This window comes from Lolium rigidum, chromosome 1, assembly GCF_022539505.1.
Source record: "Lolium rigidum isolate FL_2022 chromosome 1, APGP_CSIRO_Lrig_0.1, whole genome shotgun sequence".
NCBI classification, from domain to species: Eukaryota; Viridiplantae; Streptophyta; class Magnoliopsida; order Poales; family Poaceae; genus Lolium; species Lolium rigidum.
Window position 1 is genome coordinate 235,137,224 of NC_061508.1, and position 26,838 is coordinate 235,164,061.

Below are 26,838 nucleotides of genomic sequence, written 5' to 3' on the forward strand. Positions count from 1 at the left end.
CAAGTATGTAGGAATCAATGCACAGTTCACACAAGTGTTTGCTTCTTGAGGTGGAGAGAAATAGATGAACTGACTCAACATAAAAGTAAAAGAAAGGTCCTTCAAAGAGGAAAGCATCGATTGCTATATTTGTGCTAGAGCTTTTATTTTGAAAACATGAAACAATTTTGTCAACGGTAGTAATAAAGCATATGTATTATGTAAATTATATCTTACAAGTTGCAAGCCTCATGCATAGTATACTAATAGTGCCCGCACCTTGTCCTAATTAGCTTGGACTACCGGATCATCGCGATACACATGTTTTAACCAAGTGTCACAAAGGGATACCTCCATGCCGCCTGTACAAAGGTCTAAGGAGAAAGCTCGCATTTTGGATTTCTCGCTTTTGATTATTCTCAACTTAGACATCCATACCGGGACAACATGGACAACGAGATAATGGACTCCTCTTTAATGCATAAGCATGTGGCAACAATTAGTGTTCTCATATGAGATTGAGGATATATGTCCAAAACTGAAACTTCCACCATGATTCATGGCTTTAGTTAGCAGCCCAATGTTCTTCTCTAACAATATGCATGCTCTAACCATTAAGGTGGTAGATCTCCCTTACTTCAGACAAGACGGACATGCATAGCAACTCACATGATATTCAACAAAGAGTAGTTGATGGCGTCCCCAGAAGCATGGTTATCGCACAACAAGCAACTTAATAAGAGATAAAGTGCATAAGTACATATTCAATACCACAATAGTTTTTAAGGCTATTTTGTCCCATGAGCTATATATTGCAAGGCGAATGATGGAAATTTAAAGGTAGCACTCAAGCAATTTACTTTGGAATGGCGGAGAAATACCATGTAGTAGGTAGGTATGGTGGACACAAATGGCATAGTGGTTGGCTCAAGGATTTTGGATGCATGAGAAGCATTCCCTCTCGATACAAGGTTTAGGCTAGCAAGGTTATTTGAAACAAACACAAGGATGAACCGGTGCAGCAAAACTTACATAAAAGACATATTGTAAACATTATAAGACTTTACACCGTCTTCCTTGTTGTTCAAAACTCAATACTAGAAATTATCTAGACTTTAGAGAGACCAAATATGCAAACCAAATTTAGCAAGCTCTAGGTGTTTCTTCATTAATGGGTGCAAAGTATATGATCCAAGAGCTTAAACATGAGCACAACAATTGCCAAGTATCAAATTATTCAAGACATTTTAGAATTACTACATGTAGCATTTCCCGATTCCAACCATATAACAATTTAACGAAGAAGATTCAACCTTCGCCATGAATACTATGAGTAAAGCCTAAGGCCATATTTGTCCATATGCAACAGCGGAGCATGTCTCTCTCCCACACAATGAATGCTAGGATCCATTTTATTCAAACAAAACAAAAACAAAAACAAACCGACGCTCCAAGCAAAGCACATAAGATGTGACTGAATAAAAATATAGTTTCAGGGGAGGAACCTGATGATGTTGTCGATGAAGAAGGGGATGCCTTGGGAATCCCCAAGCTTACATGCTTGAGTCTTCTTAGAATATGCAGGGGTGAACCACCGGGGCATCCCCAAGCTTAGAGCTTTCACTCTCCTTGATCATATTGCATCATTTCCCTCTCTTGATCCTTGAAAACTTCCTCCACACCAAACTCGAAACAACTCATTAGAGGGTTAGTGCACAATAAAAATTAACATGTTCAGAGGTGACATAATCATTCTTAACACTTCTGGACATTGCATAAAGCTACTGGACATTAATGGATCAAAGAAATTCATCCAACATAGCAAAAGAGGCAATGCAAAATAAAAGGCAGAATCTGTCAAAACAGAACAGTTCGTAAAGAAGAATTTTAAAATGGCACCAGACTTGCTCAAATGAAAATGCCCAAATTGAATGAAAGTTGCGTACATATCTGAGGATCACGCACGTAAATTGGCATATTTTTCTAAGCTACCTACAGAGAGGAAGGTCGAAATTCGTGACAGCAAATAAATCTGTAACTGCGCAGTAATCCAAATCTAGTATGAACCTTACTATCAAAGACTTTACTTGGCACAACAAAACACAAAACTAAGATAAGGAGAGGTTGCTACAGTAGTAAACAACTTCCAAGACTCAAATATAAAACAAAGTACTGTAGTAAAATAAACACATGGGTTATCTCCCAAGAAGTTCTTTCTTTATAGCCATTAAGATGGGCTCAGTAATTTCAATGATACTCTCGCAAGAAATAAGAGTTGAAGCAAAAGAGAAGAAAATAAGAAACACTTTTAAGCCTAACCCACTTCCTATGAAAAGGAATCTTGTAAATAAACAAGTCATGTAAGCACAATGCAACAAGCATAGGAAGGCAACACAAGCGCAACTTCAAGATTCTCAACATAAAGAGGGGAAACTTAATATTATTAAGATGCATATAACCATATTTCCCTCTCTCATAATAACTTTCAGTAGCATCATGAACAAACTCAACAATATAAGTATCACATAAAACATTCTTGTCATGAGCCACATGCATAAACTTATTACTCTCCACATAAGCATGATCAATTTTATTAGTTGTAGTGGGAGCAAATTCAATAAGATAGCTATCATTATTATTCTCATCACCATAATCATCATATGTAGAAGGTATATTGTAATCATAATTAATTTTCTCCTCAATAGTAGGTGGACTGAAAATATCATATTCATCATTGCAAACATCATATATAGGAGGTAAAGTATCATCAAAGTAAAATTTCTCCTCCATGCTTGGGGGATTAAAAATATCACAACTAGCTTCCCCAAGCTTAAATTCTTCCATAGCATTAGCAACAATGGTGTTCAAAGCATTTATACAAATAACATTACCATTAGCATGCATATAAAGTTCCATAGGTTTTTTAATTTTCTCTTCAAACACCTCATGTCCTAACTCAAGATAAATACTATAAAGATCTCTAATTTTTTTGTTGTTTTCCATTAAGCCTAACTAGTGAAAATAAAAACAAGTACAGGACTACACATGATAACAAAATAAATTAAATGCAAGTAACTAATTTTTTGTGTTTTTAATATGGAGAGCAAGACAGTAAATAAAGTAAAACTAGCAACTAATTTTTTTTGTGTTTTGTTTAAGTGCAGCAAACAAAGTAGTAAATAAAATAAAGCAAGACAAAAACAAAGTAAAGAGATTGGATTGTGGAGACTCTCCTTGCAGCGTGTCTTGATCTCCTCGGCAACGGCGCCAGAAAAAGAGCTTGATAGCGTGTAACACACACGTTCGTTGGGAACCCCAAGAGGAAGGTATGATGCACACAGTAGCAAGTTTTCCCTCAGAAAGAAACCAAGGTTTATCGAACCAGGAGGAGCCAAGAAGCACGTTGAAGGTTGTTGGTGGCGGGATGTAGTGCGGCGCAACACCGGGGATTCCGGCGCCAACGTGGAACCTGCACAACACAACCAAAGTACTTTGCCCCAACGAAACGAGTGAGGTTGTCAATCTCACCGGCTTGCTGTAACAAAGGATTAGATGTATAGTGTGGATGATGATTGTTTGCGAGAAAATAGTAAAGAACAAATATTGCAGTAGATTGTATTCGATGTAAAGAATAGGACCGGGGTCCACAGTTCACTAGAGGTGTCTCTCCCATAAGATAAATAGCATGTTGGGTGAACAAATTACGATCGGGCAATTGACAAATAGAGAAGGCATGACAATGCACATACATGATAAGATGAGTATTGTGAGATTTAATTGGGCATTACGACAAAGTACATAGACCGCTATCCGAGCATGCATCTATGCCTAAAAAGTCCACCTTCGAGTTATCATTCGAACCCCTTCCGGTATTAAGTTGCAAAACAACGAGATAATTGCATTAAGTATGGTGCGTAATGTAATCAATAACTACATCCTCGGACATAGCATCAATGTTTTATCCCTAGTGGCAACAGACACATCCACAACCTTAGAACTTTCTCGTCATCGTCCCAGATTTAATGGAGGCATGAACCCACTATCGAGCATAAATACTCCCTCTTGGAGTTAAGAGTAAAAACTTGGCCAGAGCCTCTACTAATAACGGAGAGCATGCAAGATCATAAACAACACATAGGTAATAGATTGATAATCAACATAACATAGTATTCTCTATCCATCGGATCCCAACAAACACAACATATAGAATTACGGATAGATGATCTTGATCATGTTAGGCAGCTCACAAGATCCAACAATGAAGCACATAAGGAGAAGACAACCATCTAGCTACTGCTATGGACCCATAGTCCAGGGGTGAACTACTCACTCATCACTCCGGAGGCGACCATGGCGGTGAAGAGTCCTCCGGGAGATGATTCCCCTCTCCGGCAGGGTGCCGGAGGTGATCTCCAGAATCCCCCGAGATGGGATTGGCGGCGGCGGCGTCTCAGTAAGGTTTTCCGTATCGTGGCTCTCGGTACCGGGGGTTTCGCGACGAAGGCTTTAAGTAGGCGGAAGGGCAACGCGGGGGCCCCACGAGGGCCCCACACGCCGGGGCCGCGCGGCCTAGGGCTTGGCCGCGCCGCCCTGTTGTGGCGGCCCCTCGTGGCCCCACTTCCTTTCCCCTCGGTCTTCCGGAAGCTTCGTGCAAAAATAGGACCCCGGGCGTTGATTTCGTCCAATTCCGAGAATATTTCCTTTGTAGGATTTCGAAACCAAAAACAGCGAGAAAACAAGCAATCGGCTCTTCGGCATCTCGTTAATAGGTTAGTGCCGGAAAATGCATAAATACGACATATAATGTGTATAAAACATGTAGATATCATCAATAATGTGGCATGGAACATAAGAAATTATCGATACGTCGGAGACGTATCACGTCGTCACGAGGAGGAGCTGCAGCTGCTGCTGTGGCAGGAGGCGGCAGCCAGGAGGGCAGCAGCAGATGCGCGGAAGAACTAGTAGAAGTCGTTATTTTAGTTTAAATTTAGTTAATGTATCTTGTTAAATTTCAATAAAGTCGTTGTCGTTGTTTTAGTTTAAATTTAGTTAAAGTGATCTGAGTGAGCCTTATCTGAGATGCTGGGTTAGCTTATATACCCCTTTTATCTCGGTTCGTGGCTGGAACCGGTGCTAAAGATGGGGGCTTAATCTGGGGGAGGCTTATCTAGTGTTTGCCTTATCTGGGGGGGAGGGGATTATCTGGAGGTACACCGCTATATATAGCCCCTCCGGGGAGAGCAGAGAGAGCAGGCCAGGAGCAGAGAGAGGAGAGGCGATGACCAGGAAGGAAAGAGCCTCTCCGGCGGAGCTTCTCGAAGATGTCTTAGATGGTCGGCCGTCTTAGACATCTTCGGAAGCTCCACCGAGGAAATCTTCCCGCAGGCAAGGAGTCCCACTTGGAAGCTGCTAGTATACACCCAACAACCAGTAGCTCAGGGTACAAAAGGAGGTGAGAGCAGAGAGAGCTTCCCGGGAGCTGGTATACATCCGACGACAGCGACCTGGAAGGAAAGAGCCTTTTCGGCGGAGCTTCTTGAATATGTCTTAGATGGCTGGCCGTGTTAGACATATTCGGAAGCTCCTCCCGAGGAACTCTTCCCGCAAGTAGGACTCCCGCCCGGGTGCTGCTAGTATACACCCAACAAGTTTAGCAGGAGGAAGTTTTCCTTTTAATCGCGCGAAAAAGCCATTTTCCATTTTCGAGGTGACGAAAAAGGGGTGTTTTGTGAAGCAACCACCAAATTAAAGTTTCACATTGGTACCAACACATTTTTCAAAAATACTAGACCACCTAAGATGGATAATTTCCCAACCGGTGTATCTGGAACCTTTCCGTCCACCCCTCGTGAAAAAGACAAACCCCTACCGAATCGGCAGGAGGCCGGTCAGATTTGAACTACAGGCACATGATGTAATGCTCAAGATTTTTTGTAAAAATCTTTGGGTTCACAACATGCTATTTCATCAGAGATCCAGTGCAACTTTAGCGAAGGATCTTCATGCCCGCTGTTTTGAATGTAGTTTGAAATGAGCATAAAAAATTCAAAAACGATCCAAACAACGGAAAACCTTCGCGTGCTATCATATAATGTGTCATAGTTGCAAGGAAAAAAAATAAACTTGGAGAATTGCATACATCACAAAAAAATCCTTCACAATATGAACTATCATGTTCGAGGATTCATGTCATTTAGGTCAAACGACCAATGTTACTGATGGCGCGTGAAACACACGTCTGTTGGGAACCCCAAGAGGAAGGTGTGATGCGTACAACAGCAAGTTTTCCCTCAGTAAGAAACCAAGGTTATCGAACCAGTAGGAGATGAAGGCCACGTGAAGGTTGTTGGTGGAGGAGTGTAGTGCGGCGCAACACCAGGGATTCCGGCGCCAACGTGGAACCTGCACAACACAATCACAATACTTTGCCCCAACTTAACAGGTGAGGTTGTCAATCTCACCGGCTTGTTGAAAACAAAGGATTAAACGTATGGTGTGGAGAATGATGTTTGCTTGTAGAAAACAACAGAGAACAGAGATTGCAGTTGATTGTATTTCAGATGTAAAAGAATGGACCGGGGTCCACAGTTCACTAGTGGTGTCTCTCCAATAAGAAATAGCATGTTGGGTGAAAAAATTACAGTTGGGCAATTGACAAATAGAGAGGGCATAACAATGCACATACATATCATGATGACTACTATGAGATTTAATCAGGGCATTACGACAAAGTACATAGACCGCTATCCAAGCATGCGTCTATGCCTAAAAAGTCCACCTTCGGGTTAGCATCCGCACCCCTTCCAAGTATTAAGTTGCAAACAACGAGACAATTGCATTAAGTATGGTGCGTAATGTAATCAACACAAATATCCTTAGACAAAGCATTGATGTTTTATCCCTAGTGGCAACAACACATCCACAACCTTAGAACTTTCTCGTCACTGTCCCAGATTCAATGGAAGCATGAACCCACTATCGAGCATAAATACTCCCTCTTGGAGTCACAAGTATCAACTTGGCCAGAGCCTCTACTAGCAACGGAGAGCATGCAAGAACATAAACAACACATATATGATAGATTGATAATCAACTTGACATAGTATTCAATATTCATCGGATCCCAACAAACACAACATGTAGCATTACAAATAGACGATCTTGATCATGATAGGCAGCTCACAAGATCTAAACATGATAGCACAAGAGGAGAAGAGAACCATCTAGCTACTGCTATGGACCCATAGTCCAAGGATGAACTACTCACGCATCAGTCCGGAGGCGGGCATGGTGATGTAGAGCCCTCCTGTGATGATTCCCCTCTCCGGCAGGGTGCCGGAGGCGATCTCCTGAATCCCCCGAGATGGGATTAGCGGCAGCGGCGTCTCTGGAACTTTTTCCGTATCGTGGCTCTCAGTAATAGGGTTTTCGCGACGAAGAGTTTAAGTAGGCGGAATGGCAGAGTCGGAGGAGGCACGGGGGGCCCACACCATAGGCCGGAGCGGGCCCCATGCTGGCCGCACCGCACTATGGTTAGGGCGCCTCGTGGCCCCACTTCGTATCCTCTTCGGTCTTCTGGAAACTCCGTGGAAAAATAAGACCCTCGGCGTTCGTTTCGTCCAATTTCGAGAATATTTCCTGTGTAGGATTTCTGAAACCAAAAACAGCACAAAACAGGAACTGGCTCTTCGGCATCTCGTTAATAGGTTAGTGCCGGAAAATGCATATAAATGATGTAAAGTGTATATAAAACATGTGAGTATTGTCATAAAACTAGCATGGAACATAAGAAATTATAGATACGTTTGAGACGTATCAAGCATCCCCAAGCTTAGTTCCTACTCGCCCTCGAGTAGGTAAACGATAACAAGGATAATTTCTGAAGTGACATGCTGCTATCATAATCTTGATCAATACTATTGTAAAGCATATGAAATGAATGAAGTGATTCGAAGCAATGGTAAAGACAATGACTAAACAACTGATCATATAGCAAAGACATTTCATGAATAGTACTTTCAAGACAAGCATCAATAAGACTTGCATAGGAGTTAACTCATAAAGCAATAGATTCTTAGTAGAAAGTTTTGAAGCAACACAAAGGAAGATATAAGTTTCAGCGAGTTGCTTTCAACTTCAACATGTATATCTCATGGATAATTGTCAACACAAAGTAATATGATGAATGCAAATAAGCAAGTATGTAGGAATCAATGCACACAGTTGACACAAGTGTTTGCTTCTAAGATAGAAAGAAGTAGGTAAACTGACTCAACATAAAGTAGAAGAATGGCCCTTCGCGAGGGAAGCATGGATTACTATTTTTGTGCTAGAGCTTTTATTTTGAAAACATAGAAACAATTTTGTCAACGGTAGTAATAATTCATATGTGTTATGCATAAGACATCCTATAAGTTGCAAGCCTCATGCATAGAATACCAATAGTGCTCGCACCTTGTCCTAATTAGCTTGGATTTACATGGATTATCATTGCATAACATATGTTTCAACCAAGTGTCACAAAGGGGTACCTCTATGCCGCCTGTACAAAGGTCCAAGGAGATAGATCACATTTGATTTCTCGTTTTTGATAGATCTCAACTAAGGACATCCATACCGGGACAACATAGAAAACGAGATAATGGACTCCTCTTTAATGCATAAGCATTCAACAACAGATAATATTCTCATAAGAGATTGAGGATTGATGTCCAAACTGAAACTTCCACCATGATCCATGGCTTTAGTTAGCGGCCCAATGTTCTTCTCTAACAATATGCATACTCAAACCATTTAATCATGATAAATCGCCCTTACTTTAGACAAGACAAACATGCATAGCAACTCACATGATATTCAACAAAGGTGTAATAGTTGATGGCGTCCCCAGAAACATGGTTACCGCTCAACAAGCAACTTATAAGAAATAAGATACATAAGCTACATATTCTTTACAACAATAGTTTTTTAGGCTATTTTCCCATGAGCTATATATTGCAAAGACAAAGAATGAAATTTTAAAGGTAGCACTCAAGTAATTTACTTTGGAATGGCAGAGAAATACCACATAGTAGGTAGGTATGGTGGACACAAATGGCATAAGTTTTGGCTCAAGGATTTGGATGCACGAGAAGTACTCCCTCTCAGTACAAGGCTTTGGCTAGCAAGGTTGTTTGAAGCAAACACAAGTATGAACCGGTACAACAAAACTTACATAAGAACATATTGCAAGCATTATAAGACTCTACACTGTCTTCCTTGTTGTTCAAACACTTCAAAATATCTAGACTTTAGAGAGACCAATCATGCAAACCAAATTTCAACAAGCTCTATGGTAGTTCTTCATTAATAGGTGCAAAGTAAATGATGCAAGAGCTTAAACATGATCTATTTGAGCAAAACAATTGCCAAGTATCAAATTATTCAAGACATATACCATTTACCACATGAAGCATTTTCTGTTTCCAACCAAATAACAATGAACGAAGCAGTTTCAACCTTCGCCATGAACATTAAAAGTAAAGCTAAGAACACCAGTGTTCATATGAACGAGCGGAGCATGTTTCTTTCCCACACAAAGAATGCTAGGATCCGAGTTTATTCAAACAAAAACAAAAATAAAAGCAAACAGACGCTCCAAGTAAAGCACATAAGATGTGACGGAATAAAAATATAGTTTCACTAGAGGTGACCTGATAAGTTGTCGATGAAGAAGGGGATGCCTTGGGCATCCCCAAGCTTAGATGCTTGAGTCTTCTTGAAATATGCAGGGATGAACCACCGGGGCATCCCCAAGTTTAGACTTTTCACTCTTCTTGATCATATTGTATCATCATCCTCTCTTGATCCTTGAAAACTTCCTCCACACCAAACTCAAAACAAACTCATTAGAGGGTTAGTGCATAATCAAAAATTCACATATTCAGAGGTTACATAATCATTCATAACACTTCTAGACATTGCCCAAAGCTACTGAAAGTTAATGGAACAAAGAAATCCATTCAACATAGCAAAAGAGGCAATGCGAAATAAAAGGCAGAATCTGTCAAAACAGAATAGTCCGTAAAGACGAATTTTTTAGAGGCACTTAACAGGCTTAGATGAAAAAGCTCAAAACTAATGAAATTTGCCTACATATCTGAGGATCACGCATGTAAATTGGCAGATTTTTTTGATTTTTCTACAGAGAGATCTACTCAAATTCGTGACAGGTAGAAATCTGTTTCTACGCAGCAATCCAAATCTAGTATCAACTTTACTATTAGAGACTTTACTTGGCACAACAATGCAATAAAGTAAAGATAAGGAGAGGTCGCTACAGTAGTAACAACTTCCAAGACTCAAATATAAAACAAAAGTGCAGAAGTAAAATAATGGGTTGTTTCCCATAAGCGCTTTTCTTTAACGCCTTTCAGCTAGGTACAGAAAGTGTGAATCAAGTATTATCAAGAGATGAAGCATCAACATCATAATTTGTTCTAATAATAGAATCAAAAGGTAACTTCATTCTCTTTCTAGGGAAGTGTTCCATACCTTTCTTGAGAGGAAATTGATACTTAATATTCCCTTCCTTCATATCAATAATAGCACCAACAGTTCGAAGAAAAGGTCTTCCCAAAATAATGGGACAAGATGCATTGCATTCAATATCCAAGACAACAAAATCAACGGGGACAAGGTTATTTTTAATCGTAATGCGAACATTATCAATCCTCCCCAAAGGTTTCTTTGTAGAATTATCAGCAAGATTAACATCCAAATAACAATTTTTCAATGGTGGCAAGTCAAGCATATTATAGAGTTTCTTAGGCATAACGAAATACTTGCATCAAGATCACATAAAGCATTACAATCAAAATCATTGACCTTCATCTTAATGATGGGCTCCCAACCATCTTCCAACTTCCTAGGAATAGAAGTTTCAAGTTTTAATTTCTCTTCTCTAGCTTTTATAAGAGCATTTGTAATATGTTTTGTAAAGGCCAAATTTATAGCACTAGCATTAGGACTTCTAGCAAGTTTTCGTAAGAACTTAATAACTTCAGAGATATGACAATCATCAAAATCTAAACCATTATGATCTACAGCAACGGGATCATTTTCCCCAATATTTTTAAAAATTTCAGCAGTTTTATCACAAACAGTTTCAGCAGTTTTAGCAGTTTCAGGCAGTTTTGCACGCTTTGCATTAGGAGTAGAAACATTGCCAACACCAATTATTTTACCATTGATAGTAGGAGGTTTAGCAACATGTGAAGCATCAACATTACTAGTGGTGGTAATAGTCCAAACTTTAGCTACATTATTCTCTTTAGCAAGTTTTTCTTCTTTTCCTTCTCTTTCCCACCTAGCATACATGTAACAACCCAAAATTTTCAAAACAAACAAAATGAATTTCCCTAGTTCCAAATTTTGGAACCAACAAAAACTTTTATTAAAATGAGATTGATACAAATAGATCTTGTTCAAATCTTGTGTTTTGCCATGATGAGTGTTATTATGTTTATGTGCTAAACCCTAAAACCCCAAAGTGATCAAGTGAAGATCACCAACCCAATAAAACAAAGGAGAAAGAAATCAAATAAGAAAAACCTTAAACCCTAATCTTCTCCTTAAATCATTGGGATCTTTTTTTTTGAGAAACCCAAAATAAAATAAAAGACCTATGGGAACATATAACCCCAATAGGTAAATCTTGAACCCTACCTTTATTAATTATGCTAAATGGTGGTGAACCATTGTGAACCCCACAAAACCCTAAACCTCACCCCTCTTTTCACCACTACTAGTTAAAATGAAATAAAAAGAAATTAAATAGGAAGAGGCATATGTGCCTATGGCTATTTTTATAAAACTTTACCCTAAGCCTTTCTACTTTGCTTAGAGGTTTGGAAAAATCTTCATACACCTTACCTAGTACCTATCAAACCTTTTCCAAGTGGTTTCCAAAGAAAATAAAAAGAAACTAAAAATGCCATAGAGGCATATGAGAGAAAAGTGCAAATTTGTGAATTTGAGAAGGTTGACCCTAGGACTTGTTGTGAATGGTTGGATCACTTCCATTTACCATTTCAACACTCAACAACATCTTTTGGGTCAAGCCAAGTCAAATCAAAAATCAAATGCAACATATGCATAGCGGCATATGAGACACATAGCCATTTCACCAAACTTTGACCTATGGCTTTAAACCTTGACCAAATGATGGGAAACCATCTCTCAACCCTTTTATAACCCTAAATTGACCCTAACCCATATCCAAGTGAAGCAAGGGGAACAATTTAGAAAAATAATAAAACTTAACACATCACCTCTTATGTGTTATGGCCAAGTTTGCAAATCTTTGATCAAGACCTTTTGGAATGGATTCAATGGTTTGATAATGTTTCTAAACTAATAAGAATCACATTAGAGTCAACAAAAGTCAAAACAAATGGAGAGAAATCAAATGGTGAGAAAATCCCATTCTCACTCACATACACATAAAGCCAAATTTGCAAATCTTCAACCAAGGCCACCAATGCTTGATCCTTTGCTTGTAGAATACTTATATATGATAAACAAACACAATTGCATCAAAGAAACAAGAATCAAATCAAAGGAAATCTCAAAACCATCTCACATATGATAATGGTCATATGTCACTTTGATATTTTTCTTCACCACTTTGCACCCCTGGTTTTGACTTTTCTTCAACCAAACTTGGTCAACTCTGACCATGTCATCCAAGACCATGTCAAGGTCAACAACTTCCATGTTGACCACCATATCTCATGTTGACTAGGTTGACCAGAATAGAGGAGACAAGTGATGACTTTGAAATAAAGAGAAGATCATCTCCCTTTTGCCATTTTGCAATTCTTCACCAAATTGAACCCCACCACCACCATTCTATCTCTATGGATATATAAATGAGATCCACCAAAGGATTTTCCAAAATTTGACAAAAACTTTCTTTCGGGCATTCCCACAAACACCTTGTGGGCAGAGTGAAATTTGAAGCCCATGCTGCATTTTTGGTTTGGACCAAGTCCAATCCTGACCATCTCTGAGGCCCTGGAGCTCCATCACCCCTCCCATCATCAGTCCAAGCCACTACATTTCTCTCTCTTGGTCACCATGACCCAAAATCCAAACCATGCCGGCCCCCATGCCATCACCTTGTCACTTCCCCTCTCGGTCTTCTCAACGCCGCACCTCCATGTCCCGGACTTCCCCCTACCTCTCCTGGACCAGCCCTTGCCATCCCGTGGTCAAACCGACGCTTGCACACGCCAGCAGCCGCGCGCCCAGACCACGCCCAGAGACGTCCACGCGCGCCAGGACGCGCACGCTGGCAACCCTGGACGCGACCGGACGCCGCTGTGCCCCATCGCCTCACTCGTCCCCTCGCTCTACCCATGCGCACGTCGACTCACCACGGTCCCCTCAACCTCACGGACACCGCCGCGTTGGCCGCGGACGAGCTGCGAGACGACGCCCACGACGCCGACTGTCCGCCACCGTGCGCGGGTACATGGTGATGACGCCGACGCTCCAGTGCTCCATTTTCAACGCCAGGACGCCTGTCGTGTCCGCGGTGACATCGCCAACACGTCCGAACCTTCGCCGGTGACGCTAGCCCACCGTAGCCATCCCCACACCGTCGACCTGCCCCGCACCCCTCGGCCTCGACCGCAGCTATAAAAGGAGACCTGCCCGTGCCCAACTCTCCACACCAATCTTGCTCACCTCCCCCTTCTCAAGCTCCTCGTCCACCCGCCTTGCTCGATTAGCCTCCGCCGCCGTCCAATTTGACCACCGGAGCCCGCGGAGGTGCTGAGAAGGGCGCCGTCGTTGCAGCGCACCCCCGGCGACGAGACCGCTACGAGCTGCCTCCCCTTCCTCGACAACGTCTTCTCCGCGCCTCGCCGACCCTCGCCGCGCCGCCGGTAAGCCGCCGACCCCTGCCAGCGCCGCCCGTGCCCTCCATTCTCGTCGGAGACGACGACGCACGCCGTGCGTCCGATCGGCATCTAATCCTACGATCCACAACACAGCTTACCGCTTCGGTGTTTTAAACGCCCTGACAGTGGACCCCACTGTCAGGCGGCCCGCCCGCATCGCCAGCGAAGCTGGGCCGGCCTGTTTAAGTTCCCGCCCCCGTTTGAATTCAAAAATTGTTTATTTCTTTTTCAATTAAATTGCAAACTGATGCCTTTTTCAAATTTTAATAGGGATTAAATAGCATGAGGTATGGAACCTCATTTAAATCTTTTTCTTGAATGATAAGTGTGAAGAGGTTGACTTTGGTCAACCTAGGTCACCTATTATTCATAAGAGAAATTAAATCTTAATAAGATAATGAGAGGAAATTATTTCTCTAAGTAATTAAAAGCAACACCTTATTTACTATGAGAGGAAATTATTTTTCCTAAATAAGATAACAACACTTTTACCCACTTAATAGTAATGTGTGATGCTAGTTTAACTTGTGTAAATTATATGAGGTGTTTCACTTCATTTAAATCTTGTCCCAAGTACTTTCATATGAAGTTTGAACCCCTGGTCAAATACTCTCACATGAAATACTTGGAGTTTTTAAATCATAATAGGCCCTATTAAATGGTATGAGGTATCCCTACCTCATTTAAATCATTTTCTCAAATGATGATGATGAATGGTTGACTTAGGTCAACATAAATTCATGTGTAATGATTTGAGAAATTAAAACTTAAAGAAGATTCAATGAGAGGAAATTATTCCTCAAGAACTATATGGAAACTATCATTTACATATAAAATGAGAGAAAATTATTCTTCCTCAAAGCAATACCACCAATGCACCAAATTGTATTAATTGTGTGAATAGAATAGTTGGTGTGAATATATGGGATGTTTGGAATAGCCAATAAATTGTTTGGTGATTGTATCCTCGTATTCGTATTTTAGACGCTAGTACCGGGGACTATCAAGAGGAGGAGGTTTTCTACCAAGAAGAAGGAGAAGAAGACCACCTTGATCGAGTACACCACTCAAGGCAAGCTAGACTAATGCAAGCTATATTACTGAAAGCTATTACCAATGCAAGCTAACATTAATGCAAACTATTTCGGTTGCAAGATAATACTCTTGCAAAGTGCAAAGCTCACCATGAGCAAGGCATTACCCCATTTACTTTATGCTTATGATCCTATTTCCCAGTTTTTACTTTACAAGCTTTATTTACTTTTGTTTTATCAAAGTACTTTTTGATTTATGATTCACTTGGTTAGTATTGGATTAGTACAAGAGTATCAAACTTAGCCTAGAAAGCTATAAGCTAAGTTAGCACCCCTCATGACTAGTTGCTAGTGCTCAATATAAAAAGGGACTACTCTAGATGGGAACTTGTGAAATGAAATGACTTTGAAAACCTTGGAATGACGAGTCATTCTATTGAGAGATTTTGAAGGTGAATATGATCGGTGAATGACTTGGTGAATTTTACCAAAACTGATGGTTGGGTTCGGATGCGATACCATTCCAATTTTGCAAGTACCCCCACAATACCTGATATGGGTAGGGCTTAACTAGAAGTTTATGTATCTTAGTATGGGTTCCCTCTAAACAAGCATCATTGGGGTTATGCTGGAGGCTGCCTCTACAAAAGTGAAGTGATATGAAATGACGTGAAATGAGGTGAATGTCCGGCCCAAGCCCTGTGCAGTTCCCAGGCTGACAGTTTGTCTTCACTGGGAGGCCAAGCTCATGGGGAGAGGTGCCTATACTAGGGTATGTAAGTGAAAGGTTATGGTTGGTAGTCCGCACACGGAGTGTGGTAAATCGGGGCCGATTAACCCGACGGATTATTGCAAATGTTGTGGCACAAGTGTACGACCTCTGCAGAGTGTAGAACTATTCGAATAGCCGCGTCCACGGTTATGGACGGTTGGAAAGGCCATACTGTTCCGTCATCAGACCATTTTCAAAAATGTGACATGTGAATGGTGACTGGTGACTTGAATTGAACGGTGACTTTGACTTGAATCACAACTGAGTTGTGGGAATGACACTAATGTTCCCACTTGAGTTAGTCGAGCAAATGAAGGTTTTTGATTATTAAAGTGTTTATGAAATAAAACTGGCTTTCTGCAAATGAAACTAGAGCTTAGCATCCCCTTCTATAGTTGATAGTGTGTACCTTAGTATTAGTTTGCGAGTACTTTAAAGTACTCATGGCTTTGTCCCTGGCTATTCAAATGGCCAGACTATGAAGGAGAACAGCAGTACGAAGAAGATGGACAGCAGGACGTCTACGACAACTAGGATCACTCCTGACGTCAACAGTTGCATGTGGAACAGATGGACCATGACCACTACTACTACGCTACTTCGCTTCCGCTATGTGTTTTGTAATTGATCACTAGATCAACTAGTATTGTAATGAGACTGGATCATGTGATCCTTTGTTGTAAGACAATTATGCGTTGTAATGAATGATGGGTTGTGATATTAATCTATTATGTCTCGCAAAAACAATATTCCTGGGATTGCGATGAATGGCATAATAGGCATCTGGACTTAAAAATCCGGGTGTTGACAAGTTGGTATCGAGCCATTGTTGACCTTAGGAGACCCTAGTTAGAATGGACGTCTGTAAAACTTAGTTTCAAAACCAAAGAAGTGAATATTTGTGAAAAACTTATTCTCACTCTTAACCTTGAAATCTTTTTCAAAATGAGAAATTTATGCTCTACTTTTTCTTTGTAGCACTATCTAAAATTTTGCACACTTGACTACTTCTTTAACTTACTTATCCTACTTGCTCACAGATGAAGTACCAATGGGAGTCCTATCAGCTTGGTTCCGGAGGCGACCCAAGGTTCGAAAAGGAGTTGAAGCAACTGGTGGACTATCTAGGACACCGTATCCCGAGTTCTTCGGAATACCCCTCAAGGCTCAGTTAGGAGAACCACCTCAGTGGGATGTTTCTACTGATCTACGAAGGAAGCTTGATGCCCCGGTATGGGAAACCATATGGTTTTATGTAACGGGAAACACTTGGAAGGAAGGACTAGACAAAGCTATGCAAGAAGCAATTTCCCGTCTGTGTGGACAAAATGAGGACAAGATCAAGAACACTCGTTTCATCTACTACCCAAGACATGACTCCATGGGAAGACCGATGACCATGCCCCCACCACAACCAAAGATGAACCCCTCTGAGGCACCTCAGGACTTCAGGCAGTACAAAACCCGCAGGGATTTGGACAACGCCCTCGCCTCTCGTCAAGCACCTCACCCGTGAAGAAGAAGAATCCAACCGGAAGAGTAGTATCATTTAAGCACTTAAGTAGGTGTGAGTTGTATCAGGATCCCCCTTGTATCGTAGAGCGATGAATGGTTCTTCAAACCAACGGTGTGTTAGCTTTGTAATGTATGATGCTTGGTATAAATGAAAAAGTGTTGTTGGTTTTTACCCCCGCAACACCTACTCAAATTTTCAATTTGTGAACTTTTAAAAATTTAACAAAACAAACCATAGAAATTTCCCTCTTATCTTATCATCTACCCCAATGTTCAGATGGCCCCACCAACCCGCAACACCACCCAGGATGCCATGATGCAACTGCTGCGAGACGATGATGGCGGACCGAGAAGTCGAGAGAGCTGAACGCCAAGCCAACATTACCGCACCGCAACGGATAGCTCGGAACAACCAAGGCCATGGAAACCACGATCACCGGGGTCAAAGCTGAAGAACTTTCAGCACACCAACCCTCCGATGTTCAACAAGACTGAAGAGCCCCTTGATGCTGATGACTGGCTCCAGACCATGGAGAACAACCTCGAAGTTGCGGGAGTAGAAGCCGCAGAAAAAGTACTGTTCGCCACCCACTACTTAGCAGGACCAGCTAGAGCTTGGTGGACCAGCACCCGTGCCATGAATGCAGGACAGATGATGACCTGGGAAGACTTCAAGCTGAAGTTTAACAAGTATCATGTGCCCCAAGGACTGATCAAGAAAATGAGAGACGAGTTCCGTGAACTCAAGCAAGGAAGGATGTCCGTGGTGGAATACCGCGACAGGTTTCTCACTCTGTCAAGGTACGCCCCGGATGAGACCGACACCAATGAGAAGCGGAAGGAAAGATTTCTGAACGGACTGCACGACGAGATGCAGACTGTGTTAGTGAACATTCCGTTCGCTGACTTAGAAGCCCTGGTGGACTCAGCCATACAGATGGAAGGAAAGCTGCACCAAGCCAACGAGAACCGCAAGAGAAGGATGATGAACCAGAATGGACCCCACCATACCCAGAAGTACCGCAATAACTCCTCTGGAGGATTCACCCCAAGATACAACAAGCCCCCTGCCCAGAATTATCGCCCCAACTACACCAACAACAACGGAGGACCCCCGAAGCCCGGAGGGAACAACAACAACAACAACAACAACAACCGCCCCAACAACAACAACAACAATGGAAACAACAACAACCCCAATACTGCCCCAAAGACTGGAAGCAATGCTACCCCCGTAATCCCCAAAGACAAATCCACCGTCAACTGCTACGAATGTGGAGTTGTGGGTCACTTCTCCAATGAGTGCCCCAAGAAGCTTGCCAGGATTGCCGCCAATACCGCTGCACCTGCTCAACAACAGCGTCGCTTTGCCGGAAGAAGGAACCAGAACAACAACAACGGCCGTCTCTACCACATGACTGCCACTGAAGCTCAGGAAGCACCCCAGACCATGCCAAGTATGTCCTCCTGTTATTAAAATGCTCAATCTCTCTTAGGAACCTAACTTTTCTTAAAATCTCGGGACGAGATTTGTTTAAGGGGGAAGGGTTTGTAACAACCCAAAATTTTCAAAACAAACAAAATGAATTTCCCTAGTTCCAAATTTTGGAACCAACAAAAACTTTTATTAAAATGAGATTGATACAAATAGATCTTGTTCAAATCTTGTGTTTTGCCATGATGAGTGTTATTATGTTTATGTGCTAAACCCTAAAACCCCAAAGTGATCAAGTGAAGATCACCAACCCAATAAAACAAAGGAGAAAGAAATCAAATAAGAAAAACCTTAAACCCTAATCTTCTCCTTAAATCATTGGGATCTTTTTTTTGAGAAACCCAAAATAAAATAAAAGACCTATGGGAACATATAACCCCAATAGGTAAATCTTGAACCCTACCTTTATTAATTATGCTAAATGGTGGTGAACCATTGTGAACCCCACAAAACCCTAAACCTCACCCCTCTTTTCACCACTACTAGTTAAAATGAAATAAAAAGAAATTAAATAGGAAGAGGCATATGTGCCTATGGCTATTTTTATAAAACTTTACCCTAAGCCTTTCTACTTTGCTTAGAGGTTTGGAAAAATCTTCATACACCTTACCTAGTACCTATCAAACCTTTTCCAAGTGGTTTCCAAAGAAAATAAAAAGAAACTAAAAATGCCATAGAGGCATATGAGAGAAAAGTGCAAATTTGTGAATTTGAGAAGGTTGACCCTAGGACTTGTTGTGAATGGTTGGATCACTTCCATTTACCATTTCAACACTCAACAACATCTTTTGGGTCAAGCCAAGTCAAATCAAAAATCAAATGCAACATATGCATAGAGGCATATGAGACACATAGCCATTTCACCAAACTTTGACCTATGGCTTTAAACCTTGACCAAATGACGGGAAACCATCTCTCAACCCTTTTATAACCCTAAATTGACCCTAACCCACATCCAAGTGAAGCAAGGGGAACAATTTAGAAAAATAATAAAACTTAACACATCACCTCTTATGTGTTATGGCCAAGTTTGCAAATCTTTGATCAAGACCTTTTGGAATGGATTCAATGGTTTGATAATGTTTCTAAACTAATAAGAATCACATTAGAGTCAACAAAAGTCAAAACAAATGGAGAGAAATCAAATGGTGAGAAAATCCCATTCTCACTCACATACACATAAAGCCAAATTTGCAAATCTTCAACCAAGGCCACCAATGCTTGATCCTTTGCTTGTAGAATACTTATATATGATAAACAAACACAATTGCATCAAAGAAACAAGAATCAAATCAAAGGAAATCTCAAAACCATCTCACATATGATAATGGTCATATGTCACTTTGATATTTTTCTTCACCACTTTGCACCCCTGGTTTTGACTTTTCTTCAACCAAACTTGGTCAACTCTGACCATGTCATCCAAGACCATGTCAAGGTCAACAACTTCCATGTTGACCACCATATCTCATGTTGACTAGGTTGACCGAATAGAGGAGACAAGTGATGACTTTGAAATAAAGAGAAGATCATCTCCCTTTTGCCATTTTGCAATTCTTCACCAAATTGAACCCCACCACCACCATTCTATCTCTATGGATATATAAATGAGATCCACCAAAGGATTTTCCAAAATTTGACAAAAACTTTCTTTCGGGCATTCCCACAAACACCTTGTGGGCAGAGTGAAATTTGAAGCCCATGCTGCATTTTTGGTTTGGACCAAGTCCAATCCTGACCATCTCTGAGGCCCTGGAGCTCCATCACCCCTCCCATCATCAGTCCAAGCCACTACACTTCTCTCTCTTGGTCACCATGACCCAAAATCCAAACCATGCCGGCCCCCATGCCATCACCTTGTCACTTCCCCCTCTGGTCTTCTCAACGCTGCACCTCCATGTCCTGGACTTCCCCCTACCTCTCCTGGACCAGCCCTTGCCATCCCGTGGTCAAACCGACGCTTGCACACGCCAGCAGCCGCGCGCCCAGACCACGCCCAGAGACGTCCACGCGCGCCAGGACGCGCACGCTGGCAACCCTGGACGCGACCGGACGCCGCTGTGCCCCATCGCCTCACTCGTCCCCTCGCTCTACCCATGCGCACGTTGACTCACCACGGTCCCCTCAACCTCACGGACACCGCCAGTTGGCCGCGGACGAGCTGCAGACGACGCCCACGACGCCGACTGTCCGCCACCGTGCGCGGGTACATGGTGATGACGCCGACGCTCCAGTGCTCCATTTTCAACGCCAGGACGCCTGTCGTGTCCGCGGTGACATCGCCAACACGTCCGAACCTTCGCCGGTGACGCTAGCCCACCGTAGCCATCCCCACACCGTCGACCTGCCCCGCACCCCTCGGCCTCGACCGCAGCTATAAAAGGAGACCTGCCCGTGCCCAACCCTCCACACCAATCTTGCTCACCTCCCCCTTCTCAAGCTCCTCGTCCACCCGCCTTGCTCGATTAGCCTCCGCCGCCGTCCAATTTGACCACCGGAGCCCGCGGAGGTGCTGAGAAGGGCCCCATCGTTGCAGCGCACCCCCGGCGACGAGACTGCTACAGGCTGCCTCCCCTTCCTCGACAACGTCTTCTCCGCGCCTCGCCGACCCTCGCCGCGCCGCCGGTAAGCCGCCGACCCCCTGCCAGCGCCGCCCGTGCCCTCCATTCTCGTCGGAGACGACGACGCACGCCGTGCGTCCGATCGGCATCTAATCCTACGGTCCACAACACAGCTTACCGCTTCGGTGTTTTAAACGCCCCCCCACTGTCAGGCGGCCCGCCCGCATCGCCAGCGAAGCTGGGCCGGCCCGTTTAAGTTCCCGCCCCCGTTTGAATTCAAAAATTGTTTATTTCTTTTTCAATTAAATTGCAAACTGATGCCTTTTTCAAATTTTAATAGGGATTAAATAGCATGAGGTATGGAACCTCATTTAAATCTTTTTCTTGAATGATAAGTGTGAAGAGGTTGACTTTGGTCAACCTAGGTCACCTATTATTCATAAGAGAAATTAAATCTTAATAAGATAATGAGAGGAAATTATTTCTCTAAGTAATTAAAAGCAACACCTTATTTAGTATGAGAGGAAATTATTTTTCCTAAATAAGATAACAACACTTTTACCCACTTAATAGTAATGTGTGATGCTAGTTTAACTTGTGTAAATTATATGAGGTGTTTCACTTCATTTAAATCTTGTCCCAAGTACTTTCATATGAAGTTTGAACCCCTGGTCAAATACTCTCACATGAAATACTTGGAGTTTTTAAATCATAATAGGCCCTATTAAATGGTATGAGGTATCCCTACCTCATTTAAATCATTTTCTCAAATGATGATGATGAATGGTTGACTTAGGTCAACATAAATTCATGTGTAATGATTTGAGAAATTAAAACTTAAAGAAGATTCAATGAGAGGAAATTATTCCTCAAGAACTATATGGAAACTATCATTTACATATAAAATGAGAGAAAATTATTCTTCCTCAAAGCAATACCACCAATGCACCAAATTGTATTAATTGTGTGAATAGAATAGTTGGTGTGAATATATGGGATGTTTGGAATAGCCAATAAATTGTTTGGTGATTGTATCCTCGTATTCGTATTTTAGACGCTAGTACCGGGGACTATCAAGAGGAGGAGGTTTTCTACCAAGAAGAAGGAGAAGAAGACCACCTTGATCAGTACACCACTCAAGGCAAGCTAGACTAATGCAAGCTATATTACTGAAAGCTATTACCAATGCAAGCTAACATTAATGCAAACTATTTCGGTTGCAAGATAATACTCTTGCAAAGTGCAAAGCTCACCATGAGCAAGGCATTACCCCATTTACTTTATGCTTATGATCCTATTTCCCAGTTTTTACTTTACAAGCTTTATTTACTTTTGTTTTATCAAAGTACTTTTTGATTTATGATTCACTTGGTTAGTATTGGATTAGTACAAGAGTATCAAACTTAGCCTAGAAAGCTATAAGCTAAGTTAGCACCCCTCATGACTAGTTGCTAGTGCTCAATATAAAAAGGGACTACTCTAGATGGGAACTTGTGAAATGAAATGACTTTGAAAACCTTGGAATGACGAGTCATTCTATTGAGAGATTTTGAAGGTGAATATGACTGGTGAATGACTTGGTGAATTTTACCAAAACTGATGGTTGGGTTCGGATGCGATACCATTCCAATTTTGCAAGTACCCCCACAATACCTGATATGGGTAGGGCTTAACTAGAAGTTTATGTATCTTAGTATGGGTTCCCTCTAAACAAGCGTCATTGGGGTTATGCTTGGAGGCTGCCTCTACAAAAGTGAAGTGATATGAAATGACGTGAAATGAGGTGAATGTCCGGCCCAAGCCTCGTGCGGTTCCCAGTCGACAGTTTGTCTTCACTTGGGAGGCCAAGCTCATGGGGAGAGGTGCCTATACTAGGGTATGTAAGTGAAAGGTTATGGTTGGTAGTCCGCACACGGAGTGTGGTAAATTAGGGCCGATTAACCCCGACGGATTATTGCAAATGTTGTGGCACAAGTGTACGACCTCCGCAGAGTGTAGAACTATTCGAATAGCCGCGTCCACGGTTATGGACGGTTGGAAAGGCCATACTGTTCCGTCATCAGACCATTTTCAAAAATGTGACATGTGAATGGTGACTGGTGACTTGAATTGAACGGTGACTTTGACTTGAATCACAACTGAGTTGTGGGAATGACACTAATGTTCCCACTTGAGTTAGTCGAGCAAATGAAGGTTTTTGATTATTAAAGTGTTTATGAAATAAAGCCGGCTTTCTGCAAATGAAACTAGAGCTTAGCATCCCCTTCTATAGTTGATAGTGTGTACCTTAGTATTAGTTTGCGAGTACTTTAAAGTACTCATGGCTTTGTCCCTGGCTATTCAAATGGCCAGACTATGAAGGAGAACAGCAGTACGAAGAAGATGGACAGCAGGACATCTACGACAACTAGGATCACTCCTGACGTCAACAGTTGCCTGTGGAACAGATGGACCATGACCACTACTACTACGCTACTTCGCTTCCGCTATGTGTTTTGTAATTGATCACTAGATCAACTAGTATTGTAATGAGACTGGATCATGTGATCCTTTGTTGTAAGACAATTATGCGTTGTAATGAATGATGGGTTGTGATATTAATCTATTATGTCTCGCAAAAACAATATTCCTGGGATTGCGATGAATGGCATAATAGGCATCTGGACTTAAAAATCCGGGTGTTGACAATACAATTCAGCCATCAATCTAATATTTTCATTAATTCGAACTTGGATAGCGTTTGCTGTAGTAACAATTTTGTTATCATTATCCTCAGGTTTAGCATACATTTTATTAATTAAAGAAGATTGTGACTCAGACATGTATGAGATTCGGTTTTCAGCATTTGAAAGCTTAGTTTGCAAACCGGAAATCTCCATATTCAAATTTTCAAGTTGATTCCCTATATTTTTCAACAAGGCAGATTGTTCATTCATAGTTTTAGTAAACAATTGATTTTTCTCATATTGTGATTGCATAAAGCTCTTAGTAGCTCTTTCAATTTCTAGCTTCTTTTCCTCATTAGGCAAAACAGATCTACCATAAGAATTACCATAAGGATTACCACTAGCTGGATATGGCCTATAGTTGTTACCAGAATTATTCCTATAAGCATTGTTGTTGAAATTATTACTTTTAATGAAGTTCACATCAACATTCTCTTCTCGAGCAACCAATGAAGCTAAAGGAACATTATTAGGATCAACATTAGATCTACCATTCACAAGCATAGACATAATAACATCAATCTTATCACTCAAGGAGGAGGTTTCTTCAAAAGAATTTACCTTCTTACCTTGTGGAGTTCTTTCCGTGTGCCATTCAGAGTAATTGATCATCATATCATCAAGAAGCTTTGTTGCGACGCCTAAGGTGATGGACATAAAAGTAGCTCCAGCAGCTGAATCCAATAAGTTCCGCGAAGAAAAATTCAGTCCTGCATAAAAGGTTTGGATGATCATCCAAGTAGTTAGTCCATGGGTAGGGCAATTCTTTACCAAAGATTTCATTCTTTCCCATGCTTGAGCAACATGTTCATTATCCAATTGCTTAAAATTCATTATGCTACTTCTCAAACATATAATTTTAGCAGGAGGATAATATCTACCAATGAAAGCATCTTTACATTTAGTCCATGAATCAATACTATTCTTAGGCAAAGATAGCAACCAATCTTTAGCTCTTCCTCTTAAGGAGAAAGGAAACAATTTCAGTTTTATAATGTCTCCATCTACATCCTTATACTTTTGCATTTCACAAAGTTCAACAAAATTATTAAGATGGGCAGCAGCATCATCAGAACTAACACCGAGAAAATTGCTCTCTCATAACAAGATTTAGTAAAGCAGGTTTAATTTCATAGAATTCTGCTGTAGTAGCAGGTGGAGCAATAGGAGTGCATATAAAATCATTATTATTGGTGCTAGTGAAATCACACAACTTAGTGTTCTCAGGAGTATTCATTTTAACAGTAATAAAAATAAGTAAAGCAAACTAAATTAAGTAAAGTAAAACAAGTAACTAATTTTTTTGTGTTTTTGATATAAGGAAGCAAACAAAACAGAAAATAAAATAAAATAAAGCAAGACAATAACAAAGTAAAGAGATTGGATGTGAGAGACTCCCCTTGCAGCGTGTCTTGATCTCCCCGGCAACGGCGCCAGAAAAATTGCTTGATGGCGCGTGAAACACACGTCCGTTGGGAACCCCAAGAGGAAGGTGTGATGCGTACAGCAGCAAGTTTTCCCTCGGTAAGAAACCAAGGTTATCGAACCGAGTAGGAGATGAAGGCCACGTGAAGGTTGTTGGTGGAGGAGTGTAGTGCGGCGCAACACCAGGGATTCCGGCGCCAACGTGGAACCTGCACAACAAAATCACAATACTTTGCCCCAACTTAACAGTGAGGTTGTCAATCTCACCGGCTTGCTGAAAACAAAGGATTAAACGTATGGTATGGAGAATGATGTTTGCTTGTGGAAAACAACAGAGAACAGAGATTGCAGTTGATTGTATTTCGAGATGTAAAAGAATGGACCGGGGTCCACAGTTCACTAGTGGTGTCTCTCCAATAAGAAATAGCATGTTGGGTGAACAAATTACAGTTGGGAAATTGACAAATAGAGAGGGCATAACAATGCACATACATATCATGATGACTACTATGAGATTTAATCAGGGCATTACGACAAAGTACATAGACCGCTATCCATCATGCATCTATGCCTAAAAAGTCCACCTTCGGGTTAGCATCCGCACCCCTTCCAGTATTAAGTTGCAAACAACAGGCAATTGCATTAAGTATGGTGCGTAATGTAATCAACACAAATATCCTTAGACAAAACATTGATGTTTTATCCCTAGTGGCAACAGCATATCCACAACCTTAGAACTTTCTGTCACTGTCCCAGATTTAATGGAGGCATGAACCCACTATCGAGCATAAATACTCCCTCTTGGAGTCACAAGTATCAACTTGGCCAGAGCCTCTACTAGCAACGGAGAGCATGCAAGAACATAAACAACACATATATGATAGATTGATAATCAACTTGACATAGTATTCAATATTCATCGGATCCCAACAAACACAACATGTAGCGTTACAAATAGACGATCTTGATCATGATAGGCAGCTCACAAGATCTAAACATGATAGCACAAGAGGAGAAGACAACCATCTAGCTACTCGCTATGGACCCATAGTCCAAGGATGAACTACTCACGCATCAGTCCGGAGGCGGGCATGGTGATGTAGAGCCCTCCGGTGATGATTCCCCTCTCCGGCGAGGGTGCCGGAGGCGATCTCCTGAATCCCCGAGATGGGATTGGCGGCGCGGCGTCTCCGGAACTTTTTCTCGTATCGTGGCTCTCGGTAATAGGGTTTTCGCGATGGAGAGTTTAAGTAGGCGGAAGGGCAGAGTCGGAGGAGGCACGGGGGCCCCACACCATAGGTCGGCGCGGGCCCCATGCTGGCCGCGCCACCCTATGGTTAGGGCGCCTCGTGGCCCCACTTCGTATCCTCTTCGGTCTTCTG

At 41.7% G+C, this 26,838-nt stretch overlaps 1 pseudogene; it reads right to left on the minus strand.

The window, feature by feature from the left end:
• The window catches only part of LOC124656205, a 76,868-nt pseudogene that overhangs the window by 37,647 nt on the left and 12,383 nt on the right, over positions 1-26,838 (minus strand).